This window comes from Vombatus ursinus, unplaced genomic scaffold (assembly GCF_900497805.2).
Source record: "Vombatus ursinus unplaced genomic scaffold, bare-nosed wombat genome assembly UNPS02014779.1, whole genome shotgun sequence".
Classification (NCBI taxonomy): domain Eukaryota; kingdom Metazoa; phylum Chordata; class Mammalia; order Diprotodontia; family Vombatidae; genus Vombatus; species Vombatus ursinus.
Window position 1 is genome coordinate 58,431,571 of NW_020954557.1, and position 11,989 is coordinate 58,443,559.

The 11,989-nt window shown below is 41.3% G+C and overlaps 1 long non-coding RNA gene across 1 annotated transcript in view; it reads right to left on the minus strand.

Annotated features, from left to right (window-relative positions):
• The window catches only part of LOC114045665, a 133,677-nt gene extending 122,715 nt beyond the window's left edge, over window positions 1-10,962 (minus strand). The window contains exon 1 of the long non-coding RNA XR_003569417.1: window positions 10,859-10,962. This is a non-coding gene — a long non-coding RNA (uncharacterized LOC114045665). The remainder of the gene's footprint in view (window positions 1-10,858) is intronic.
• Window positions 10,963-11,989: the final 1,027 nt, after the last annotated feature.

The window sequence follows — 11,989 nt, forward strand, 5'->3', positions numbered from 1 at the left end:
ATTCTTCTACAAAAAGGGAAAAGAGGGGAGCCATCTTTGAAGCTGCCCTACTATCCCAGTCTGGGGACCCGCTGCCCCATCATCTGAATCCGGTCACAGATGAAGAGGCCCACCACATATACCACCTCTATCTCCAGCCAGTCCCTCATTAGAATATTCATTCTTCTCACTAATTGTTAACCAATCAGAGTTGCTTGCCACCTTAAGGAACATATACTCTTCCAAGGGCATATAAGTGTTGAGTGGGTTCCATTAGGGGTCTTTGGCATTTGAGAGTGCCACTGATTCCTTTTATTAATTATCTGCTAGCATGATTAATTAACCAGAAAAATAAGGATGCCCTCTCATATATGGATACTCTTTGGATATGTAAGTCTTGTGCATATATTTCCATTTACCCACTCTGGTGCAGACTCCAGCTACCACATAATCACCTACTTGAGGAGGTATTTGTCCACAGATGAAGGAATGAAAATGGGTAGGTCAAAATATTCATTTTCTCATTTTTAACCTCCTGGAACTTTAGGAGTCCTAAATAGAAGTACAAGGAATAGCCCTAAGATAACATGTTGAGTTTGAAATGTGTCCTGGGCACCCAATTTGAAATTCTAATAGTCAGTCCACAGTCAGCCAACTGAGGTTTATTAAGCACCTATTAGGTTCCGGGCACTTGTTAAGCATTGGGGGTACAAAGAAAGGCAAGGGACCCTCCCTATTCTCAAAGAGCTCGGTCTAATGGGGAAAACAACATGCAAATAACTATGTACAAACAAAGATATATACAGGCTAAATTAGAGATGATCTCAGAGAGAAGGAAATAAGGGAAGGGAAGGACTCTCAGAGGGAAGGACTGAGAAAGGTTTTTGAAGAAGGTGAAACTTTGTTGTTGTTGTCATGGTTGTTCATCCTTAGTTCTCAGAGAGGCCTGACATCACAGGGGTGAAGTGAATTGGATTTAAGTGAGGCAGAGCTGTGCAGAGTTATCAGCCTCACTCTCTCCTCCAGAGTCATCAGGGTCCAGTGGCAAGACATAGGTCAAGACAACTAACGATGGTCCCCAGAGGAACCTGGTGAGACTTACATGAACTGATGCAGAGCGAAGTGAGCAAAGCCAGAACACAATAATCATGACACTGTAAAGAAAACAACTTCTAAAGAGTTAAGAACTCTGATTCAAAATATGATGACTAATCATGATTCCAGCATCCAGATGATGAAGCACGCCACTTACTTCCTTAAAGGAAAGTGATGGATTCTAGATGCAAAATGAAAAATACATTTTTTTTGGATGTGGCTAATGTGAGAATGTGCTTTGTTTGAGGGTGTATATTTCTTAAAAGAGTTTTGTTTTTCTTTCTTGTCAATTATGAGGGAAAGGTGGGAGGGAAAGGATGACTAGGGATAGGGTCTCCTCCAAAAAATTGGGAAGAGAAGAAAGATAAGACAGAATCTCAAGTAAACAGAATAACATTGAAAATTGCTGATTTTATTATTTATCCACTTAAAAGAAAGGCAAGCTCCGCATGACAGATATTAGTAGTTTCAAAGACAATGCTCATTTTATTAGCTATTTGTTAAGTTCAGAATGAAATAATTTTTAAAAAGAACAAGGGAAGGCTTCATGGAGGAGGTGTCATTTCAGCTAGGTCTTGAAAATTTTTACCAGGAAGAAATAGAGATGGTGGAGACTTAAAGAAAACCAGAAAAATTAGGAGGTAAAGGTGAGGAGGGAGTCATGGGGGACAGACAGTGAATATACACAGAGTTGGAAGATGGAGGATTTTGTGTGAGAAACATCAAAGAGGTCAGAGTGACTGGATTAGAGTATGTAGTGGGTAGTGAGGTGTAAACAGATTATAATGGTATAAGGGAATCAGCTCAGGAAGGGCTTTGAATGTCAGGGAATTTTTATATTTGATCCTGGAAGTAATAGGGAACCACTGGAGTTTATTGAATGGGGGGGTGACATGGTGAGACTTGTATATAAATAAGATTAGCTTGACAGATGAGTAGAAGAGAAACTGAAATAGAGAAAAACTTGAGGCAGGGAGATCGATCAGCAAGTTATTAGACTTTGACGACTCCGGTGGAGATAATGGGGCTGGTGACTTTGTGACTTTGCGTGGCTCTGTCTTGTTTAAATCCAATCCAAGAGCAAGTCAAGACATCACCCTCGTGATGTCGCTGGTCCTCTCCAAGAACAAAGGAGGAGTACGAACAGCAACAACAATTTCAGTAGTTCAGGCTTGAGGTGATGACAGCCTACAGCAGAGTGGTAGTAATGTCAGAAGTAAGCAAGGAAAATATGCAAGGGGAATATACAAGAGATGTTACAAAAGTAGAAACAGTAATCCTTGGCAACAGATTGGATTTGGGTCAGGGAGGGATGAGAAAATGAGGAACTGAGAACAACACCTACACCCAGCCTAGGCACCTGGGAGGGTGATAGTGCCCTCTATGGCAATCGAGAAGTTCAGAAGCAGGGAGGACTTAGGAGGAAAGATAATGAGTTGAGTTTATGTTGTCTGTGGAACATTGAATTCAAGATATTCACTAGGGAGTTTGAGACATGAGACTGGAAGTCAGGGGAGAGGCTAGAGTTGGATAAGTATCATCAGTATGGAGATAAATGATCATTGAAACCATGGGAGCTGATGAGATCACCACGCGAAATAGTAAAGCTGTAGTAGGGAAGAGGGCCCAGGTCGGAGCTTTGAAGGACGCCGGGTGTTGGCAGGACCAACTTGGATGAAGATCCAGCAAAGGAGCCTGGGTAGAAATGGTCGATCAGGGAGGAGGAGAAGCAGGAGTGAACAGTATCAGGAAAACTCGGAAAGAAGAGAGTATCGAGCAATGAAAAATGAAAGACAGTGGTCAAAGACTGCAGAGAGATCAAGAAGGATGAGTACTAAGAAAAAGCCATCAGATCTGGCAATGAAGAAGTTATTGGTAATATTGGGAAGAGTAGTTTCAGTAGAATGATGAGGCCACGTCAGAAGCCAAACTGCAGAGAGTTAAGAAGAAAATGAGAGGAAAGAAGAAAGCTTTCTCAAGGAGTTTTAGGCACAAAATGGAAGGGAAATATAAGGAGAAAGAATTCTGGTTTCACTCATTGTGATCAGGCATCTTGGGGCTTCAACTCTGACCTCTCCTAAATGCCAATTTCATATTTCCAATTGTTCACTGGACAGTTCTCCCTTTATGGCTACCTAGTAACCCAAACTCAGCATGTCTGAAATTAAATTCATCATGTTTGATACCAAATCATCATGGTGTAGACAGAGGAAAGAGCATTGACTTTGGAGCCGGGAAACCAGGATTCAAATTCTGTCTCTGCTACTTACTATTGAATGACCTTGGGCACTTTACCTTTATGGGTTTCTTCATTTGTAATATGAGGGGGTTGGACTAAATGATCTCTAAGTCCTTTCCTGCTCAAAATCCTATGATCCACCCACACATGAGTTCTTGCTCACTTTCTTCCTTCCCATCATCCTATAACCCTAACTCCCAAACTTGGAACTGGATTTTACTCCTCCCTCTCCTTTAGGTCTCTCTATGCAATCAATTGCCAATCCTGATCATTTTTCCTTCATTACCTTTTTTGTATCTGCCCCCTCCTTTCCATTCCCACTCCTACCACCCTTGCTCAGGCTTAATGCCTCATGACTATACTGCAATATTACAATAGTTTCTTCTCAATCTTGCTCATTTTGGAAGGATGGTCTCCTTCCTTCAGGTTCTACCCTCAACCAATCATCCCAAAATACAGTAATCACATTTATATTCCTAAAACTGCTTTGACTATATTACTTCACTGCTCAAAAGTCGTTACTGGCTTCACATAGCCTCCTGAATAGTGTAAATTCCTTAACCTGGCATTGAAATGTGAGAAGTAAATATTTCTCTCATATTTAATAATTAATTATTGTGTTAGGACCAAGATTTTCCCCTTTTCTACTTCCTCATCCAGAAACCAACCACTGTGGGAAATCTCAGAGATTTACACAGACCAAGATCTAATCAGACAGTAAAAGAAATTCTAAGTATGACCTAATGGGTATATTCTTGCTCATTGTGTTTGCTCAGACAGCCCTGGTGAAAGGTAGACTCTCCCTATTACCAAGACAGGTGATGTGGAAGTTGATGTCTCTTTGACCAAGATTTGAATGACCTAAGTCACATACTCCAAGACTTTCATTTTGATATAGCCCACACCTGTCTTTGTGTTAACCAGTCAGAGTTGATTGGCACCCCTCAGGAACACTTCCTCCTCAAAGAGCAAAAAACTGTGACCCCACTGCCATTCGGAGTCTTTGGTCTAAGAGAGATGGCCAAATGACTATCCTTTTATTAAAAAGCTGCTGGCCTTATTAATAAAATTAGTAATTACCCAGAAACTGTCTCTTGAATTTTTTTAATTGTCACAGAAACCATTCTACAACTATTCCCTACCTGTATTCCTAGATTAACCTCCCACTCTTTCCCTATATTAACACTCTGCTCCAACCAATCTCATCATCCCCATATTCACTTCATGCTTTTCAAAGCTTCCACAGCTTTGCCTAAGTTTCTTCTCCTACTAATGCGAAGAAAGGCCTTCCCTCCCATTTCTAGTCATTCATATTCTATATTTCCTTCAAGACCCAAAGTAACTTTCTTTATGAAATCTGTCTCGACCATCTCAGGTGGAAATTTTTTTCCATGCTCTAATTACAATGATACATATTATATACACTATTTCATATATATTTTTTCTCTGTCTATGTCACCTTCTTGGCCCTATTCTAAGCGACTAGTGATAGAGAGTCAAAATGGTGCCCTAAGGAGACAGCATGGGATACAGTGAAAAAAATCAGTGCCTCGAAAGGCATAGAACCAGGGTTCAAATCCACTTGCTATTACTGAGAGCTGGATGAATCTGGGCAAATCACTTAATCTCCCTGGACCTCGGTTTCCTTATCTGAGAAAATGAAAGTTTTGGACTACAAGGTTTGAAATCCCTTCCAGTTAATTATATCCCCTATAGCACCTATGATAGTATCTTGTACATAGTAAGTCCTCATTAAAATTTTGGGAATGAATGAATAAAAGAATGAAGAAATCAACATGTTTTCCTCAAGCCCCTAGCCAAAACTCTCTTCCTTTAGGAAAAATGAGCACCAAAAAATAATAATATGGTACTCTTCACATGTCCCAATGTGGAAGATCAAGTATTTCCTTGTACCCAGAGAATAACAAGGCTCATTACCCTTTACCCCCTTGATGTAAGAGTGTGACAATTCTTTTGAATAAGATTGAATCTGAGACTTAATAGAGTGTTCACCTGAACTTTACTATGTCCTGGCTGCTTAAGATGTCCAAAAGCTAAGGATGTTCTGTGTTGCTTTTATTGGGCATTCATCCTTATATTGTTAATTACCCCAAGGACTCGAATTAAAAAAAAATCAATCATAAAATAATAATTGAACACCCACTATGTGCCAGGGACTGCACTAGGTACTGAGAACACAGACAAAAACGAACTTGTTCCTGCCCTGATAGTTTAATAATAGGTTGCATGTACATATAACTTTAAGGATTGCAAAGTGCTTTACAAATCTCTCATTTGATCCACACAACAACCCTGAGAGGTAAATGATATTATCAACAATCAAGTTTACAGATGAGGAAACTGACGCAGACAGAGGTTAAACTACTTGCCCAGGATTACCCAGCTAATAAGGTGATTGGAACTCATCTTCCTGACTCCAGGTCCAACGCTCCATCCACTGCACCACCTGTAGTTGTTGTTCAGTTGTGTCCGACTATTCATGATGCATGGACCACAGCATGCTAATACTGTCTATGGAGTTTTCTTGGCAAAGATACTAGAATAGTTTGCCATTTCCTTCTCCAGAGGACTAAGACAAACAAAGGTTAAGTGACAAGCTCAGGGTCACACAGCTAGTCACAATGCACCACCTAGCTACCACTAAGTAGCATATACACATATAAGTAAATACAAAATATATAGTCAACACAAGGTAATTTTTGAGTTGGGGGCAGCACTATCAGTTAGGGATTAGAAATCATTAAAGTCAATGTCCATGATGATGGGTACTTATGCATCTTTTGAAATAGTCGTTTGTGAATAAGAATGAGAAGAGAAACAGTTCAACATGAGGGCCCTTTTATCTGTAAACCTTCATCTAAACCAGCGCTTCTTAAACTATTTCCACTCCCAACCTTTTTTCGAGTTTTGGCAGCATTAGCTGGCTTTGTGTGGCCTGAAGGCATCGCACAGTGCAAAGTGCACATGCTTTGTGTTCAGAACCAAGGTTGCAGTGAAGTTGTGAGATGTAACACAGGCAAGCACTGCCAGAAACACCTCAGATTCATTACATGTTTGATTTTGAATTAATTTTTGGATCCTTGCGCATTCAGAAACCTTTTAATGTTGCCAAATTTTTTGCAACTCCATATGGGGTTGTGACCCAAAGTTTTAGAAGCGCTGAAAACTATTTCAAAATTAGAGAGACAGGATTGTGTGGTGGAAAGGGGCCTTGGCATATGACCATGAGCAAGTTTATCCATCTGTAAAACAGGGGTGTAATACTTGTACTATCAAGCTCAGGGGTTTATTGGAATAAGAGAACCTACATCAGGTTCTAGAAACCATAGTTTCAAAATTGTCCTGCTTTTCTGTGTTTCCTTCTGAACTGAAAGCTCTATGTAAAAGTCAGGATTATTATAAAGTAAATTAGTCAACAAGTGTTTATTAGGCACGTACTAAGTACCAGGAACACTGTAATAATCACCAGGGATACAGTGAAAGAGAAAAATAGTTCCTGCCCTCAAAGTTGCTCACATACAAAATGGGAAGGGGTGGGGGGAGGCATGCAAACTACTACGTAAGTCTCTGTCTCCGTCTATATCTCTGTCTCTCCATCTATCATCTATCTCCGTCTATCATCTGTCTCTCTCTGTCTGTCTCTGTCTCTCTGTGTCTCTGTCTCTCTGTCTCAGACAAAGAGACAGAGACAGGGAGACAGAGAGAGAGCAAACTAGAAGTGATCTCATAAGGAAAGCACCCTAAAGTTTTAAAATCCTGAACCATATCTCAATCTGGCTGGAAGTCCCCACCAACCTATGGCCATTTATGTTATCCTTATAGCACAGATACTGTCATCCCCAAAGATGACCATCAGTGACTTAAGGGCATGATATTTAGATTATGCCTTCCCTAGTCTTTAGACTAGGTCTATTTAAATTCATATCCAGGGTTCTCTCTCTGTCTCTATCTCTGCCTCTGTCTGTCTCTCTGTGTTTGTGTGTGTATGTGTGTGTGTCTGCCTGTCTCTCCATTAGTTACTTATAGGAACACACTTGCCTTGGTGACTCATCTGTCCTAACACCCACACCTCAGAGCTGAACACAGGTGAATAGGTGAGTTAATCATCACATAGACAAAAGAGGAGGAAGAACGAATGGTCCCTCGGGGTCTGGGGTTTTAGGGGATTCCTGTCTTAGGTCTTTTTCAGCCCTAAGATTCTCATTCTGTAATACTCTGAGTCTATGGTGAAAACAAACTCAAAATCTTCTCTCATCTAGAAAATGCTTATCATCTCCCCGTCCCCCATTTTCATTTTCAAATCTTTCTAAGCCTTTCAAACTTTTTCTGCAAGAAGTTTATTGGCCAGAAGGCCCCCAAAGAAGCTCGAACATTCAGAGGTTTTACAGCCTGACTAGAAGCAGCAGGTCCTGGGGATTCACAGATTAGCATAAGCAGGCAGGCAATTTCCCAAGCCTCGGCATCGGGGGTCCTTTTGAAATTAAATCAGTGTAAGGCCTTTATCTGGTTTGGATCTCTTAATCTTTGGGGAATCTTCTCTCCCCAAGATGAAAACACCCTGGCACTCAGCACAGGGACACCCAGAGGGGTTAAATCTGGGGAGTACAGAGTTGTGTAGGTGTTTCACTGAAGCAAAGAAAGTGATGATTGCAAAAAGCAGCAAAAACCCTGGGAGGCCTGGCAAGTGGTGGGAGGTGGGGTTACAGCTTATACCACGCTAGAAGGTCTCCCACTAAGAGAATACTTTCTGCACAGTAGCCCCAGAGGATGGGGCTAAAAGTGTATTTACCTCTGTTTTACAGACCAGGTAACAGTCTCAGAGAAGCAAAGTGACTTGGCCCCATGTGCACCTGGCTAGCAAGCAGCAAAGCTGGTACCCGACTCAAACCCAAAGCTTCTCAAGCCCAAAGTTCTTTCTGCCACACAGCTTTTCCTATCAAGTGAAAAGTTCTTCTTCCTTTGATAAAATAAAGACAAGTTTTCAAGAAATACAATGAATATTTTGACACTGGTACATTTCATAGGATCATAATTTAGAGTCTGCAGGGAACCTCTGGCTAACAGGTCAAATTCCCTCTTTTTGTTGTTGTTGTTCAGTCATTTTTCAGCCTTGTTTGACTCTTTGTGACCCTATTTGGGGTTTTCTTGGCAAAGAAACTGATGTGGTTTGCTATTTCCTATTCCAGCTCATTTTACAGACGAGGAAACTGAGGCAAACTGAGTTAAGTGACTTGCCTAGGGTCACACATCTAGTAAGTGTCTGAGGCCAGATTTGAACTCAGGAAGATGAGTCTTCCTGACTCCAGGACTGTCACTCTATCCACTGCACCACGTAGCTGCCTCATAACTAGATTTATCTTGCCCAAATGCCTTATTTTATACATGAAGAAACTGAGACACAAGTAGGTTAAATCACTCGCCCAAGGTCACATTGATAGTGTTTGAACAGAGCAGATATTTGAACTCAGGTTTCTCTGACTCCATATCCAGCACTACATCACTACGGCCTTCAATGGGGGATACAGACACAGAGGCACTGGGCTGCACTTGGACCCTGGTTGAGGTCTGCACATCCATACTGCCTGTGTTAGTAACAACATGCACATAGGAGCTATCTCACTAAATAGGGATATGAAGGGATGGAGAGAGTGAAAGAAAAGGAATTTGAAGCCATTAGGAGAGATGATGCTAAAGAATATGAAGATGTTCAGGCTCATTTAGAGCTGGAGAGAAGTCTAGAGGCCACCTTATCTACCTAGCCTCAAAGGGAGAAATCTGCATGGGAAGAAATCATGTACACTAAGGAGAACTCATACCTACTCAGCTGCTGGCAGTCTGAATCATGGGGTCGGTGCAGGTCCTGACATGAAGTGTGCCTGACAGGCTAACTTGTAGTGAAAGGTTGCCTGATGTCTTCATGAAAAGGAATGAGAGCTTTCCTGACTTTTGAGGGCTCAAGTATGATAGTATTCTTTCTCTTCCTTCTTTCCTTCTTTTCTTTTCTTTCTTTCTTTCTTTCTTTCTTTCTTCCTCTTGTCTTCCCCCTCTTTTCCTTTCTTCCTTCCTTCCCTTTCCTTCCTTCCTTTCTCTCTCTCTTTCTTTCATATTTCTTTTTATCTTTTTTCTTCCTTTCTTTCTTTTGCTTCCTTCTTTCTTTCCTTCTTTCCTTCCTCATTTCTTTTAGTCAGGTTAAATAAAGTCTATTCTACAGCCAATGTCTTATTAACCTCAGTACTTTCAAGTGGACCTGACTGAAAGTCCCTAGAGAGACGACAGCCAACTTCTGCTACAATTAGGGAAAATCTTGAATGGGGGGGCAGGGAGAGGGTTAACAAAATAAATCATAAAGATTATTTTTAGAGAAGTACCCAAAATAAATTTAGTCTCTTTTGTCAGCCATTCTAGGGGGTTCAAGTTTGCAGGACGAAGTTTTCCCATTCCAAATTGCTTTCCTGGTGAAATGCTTGCAATGAAAAATTAACACCAGAGATCACTTATTCAAGTGAAGCCAACAGAAACCTTGAGTGCCACTGTTTTGGCACTCAATCCACCATTTTTTGGCAGGGTCCTTAAATTGTTTTATGTGTGCATATTTGAGATTGTGAGCATCTTTAAGGCAGAGACTGAGGTGTTTACATTTCTCTGTCTCCCTCATCACTGAACCCTAACCCAGTGCCAGTAAAAAGTAGCTTCTCAATCACTGAATTGAATTATTCTCTATGGTTACTATTTTTCCAAGCCCAAGGTTATGTAGAGATTCTCAATCCATAGCTCATGCTTCCGCATTGTTGCCTTTTTAATTAATTTGCTAATGAATTAATATCTATTTTTGCATAAGAAAGTTTTATTTCCCCTAATTTCATGGTGGCTCCCCTAGGTTGTTCCCCAGTATATCTGGGAAGGGCAGAAGGAACACAAAGCACAGAAACAGCGTTGATAGGGGTGTGTACTAGAAATGTCAGGCAAGCCAATTACCAGTGGCAGAAATAACAGTAAAGAGGCAGTATGGCCTGCTACATTGAAAGTCAGCCTTGGAGCCTGGACAAACTCGGGTTCGAGGCCTCCTCTTCCCCCCAGCTTCCCTCCACACATGCTGGCTCTGTGAGCCTAAGCAAGTCAATTAAACTCCCAAGGTTCTAGGCAACTCTCTTAAGACTATGAGTTTCAGAGAAGATGCTGCACATCATTGGTAGAAAGACTTTCCTCACCCAGAATTTCCCCCAAACCAATGAAATCATAGATCCATCCCTATCCTTCTATCCTTTATTCAGTCATAGTAAGGCTACTCCTTAGTCTCCCTCCCTAATCTCAGAGTAAAGTAGTGGGGAAAGAGCTAAAAGACAGAGGACAGAGCATATTAGACTTATTATTTATAGCCTTATAGCAGTCCAGCAAGAGCATCATTTTTCCTTTCTTGAATCTCATCCTTTACCTAACAGAATATGAGTTGGGATGGCCTAGGGAGGGAAGCCCTGGGGGAGACTGAGGAATGAAGCAATGGGAAGCTGAAGAGCAGTGACTCACCCATATTGGAATGCTGCATGAATCCGCTCCTGCCCTGCCTCACCCAGTCGGCATAAATTACACAGTGCGCAGAGGGGAATACAGTTATTCCTTCGACATCGAGGTAGTTAGGGGCACAGCACCACTGCAATCTGGAAAATCCCCCTAAAATTTTTTGGCCCTCCCCTCTTCAGAGAAGTCTGAATTCTTTCTCTTATGGGATGTTTATAGTACTATATGTATCTTTTATGCATTTCTGAGTTTCTAAACTTTTTCTGAGTCATCTGCTGGCTTTCGCATTTTGTCTGTGGCTTCCACAAAACTCCCCTAAAATTCCCATTTAATTTCTTATGCCAACCCATGATATATTGAAACTGCAATGAAAAAAGTCGTGATGTGGAAGGGATAACTGTACCAGCAAAAAAACAGTAAAGAGTGAAGGACTCACTGGAAACAACATTTTGTTTTGCTTTTTTAAGTGGGAAGACCCCTGGTGTGGTTAAATGAAAACCTTGTTGGGATAACAATAATAATGATAGTAACAAGCATTTTTATAGCACTTTAAGGTGCTATAAAAAGGATTGTACATGGTATTTCATTTTGTGACCTCACAACAACCTTGGCAGTAGGTACTATTATTATCCCCATTTGAAGAAATTATTTTGTCCCCACTGATGAAGAAATGGAAGTGAGAAGAGCTTACGTGACTTGCCCAGAGTCATTACATAGCTCATAAGTTCTGAGGTAGGATTTGAACTCAGGTCTGTCCTAACTCCAAGTGTTCCTACTCACACCCGCCATAGCTCCACATTCTTCTTAAAATCTCATCTGAGAACTTTGCTTCCTATATTTTACTGAAAAAAAAAGAACTGAGACTGAAAAAAAAAGAACTTGCTGAGAGCTCCCTCTTTTCCCCTCCTCCTCACTTCCTATCTGCCAGAAGCCTTCTGCCACTGTCTCTGCCTCCACCCCTGCCTTACTCACCCCCATGTACTCTGCAGTCCAGTGATACTTGCTTCCCTGCTGTTACTTGAACAAGGCATNCCCAGAAGCCTTCTGCCACTGTCTCTGCCTCCACCCCTGCCTTACTAACCCCCATGTACTCTGCAGTCCAGTGATACTTGCTTCCCTGCTGTTACTTGAACAAGGCAT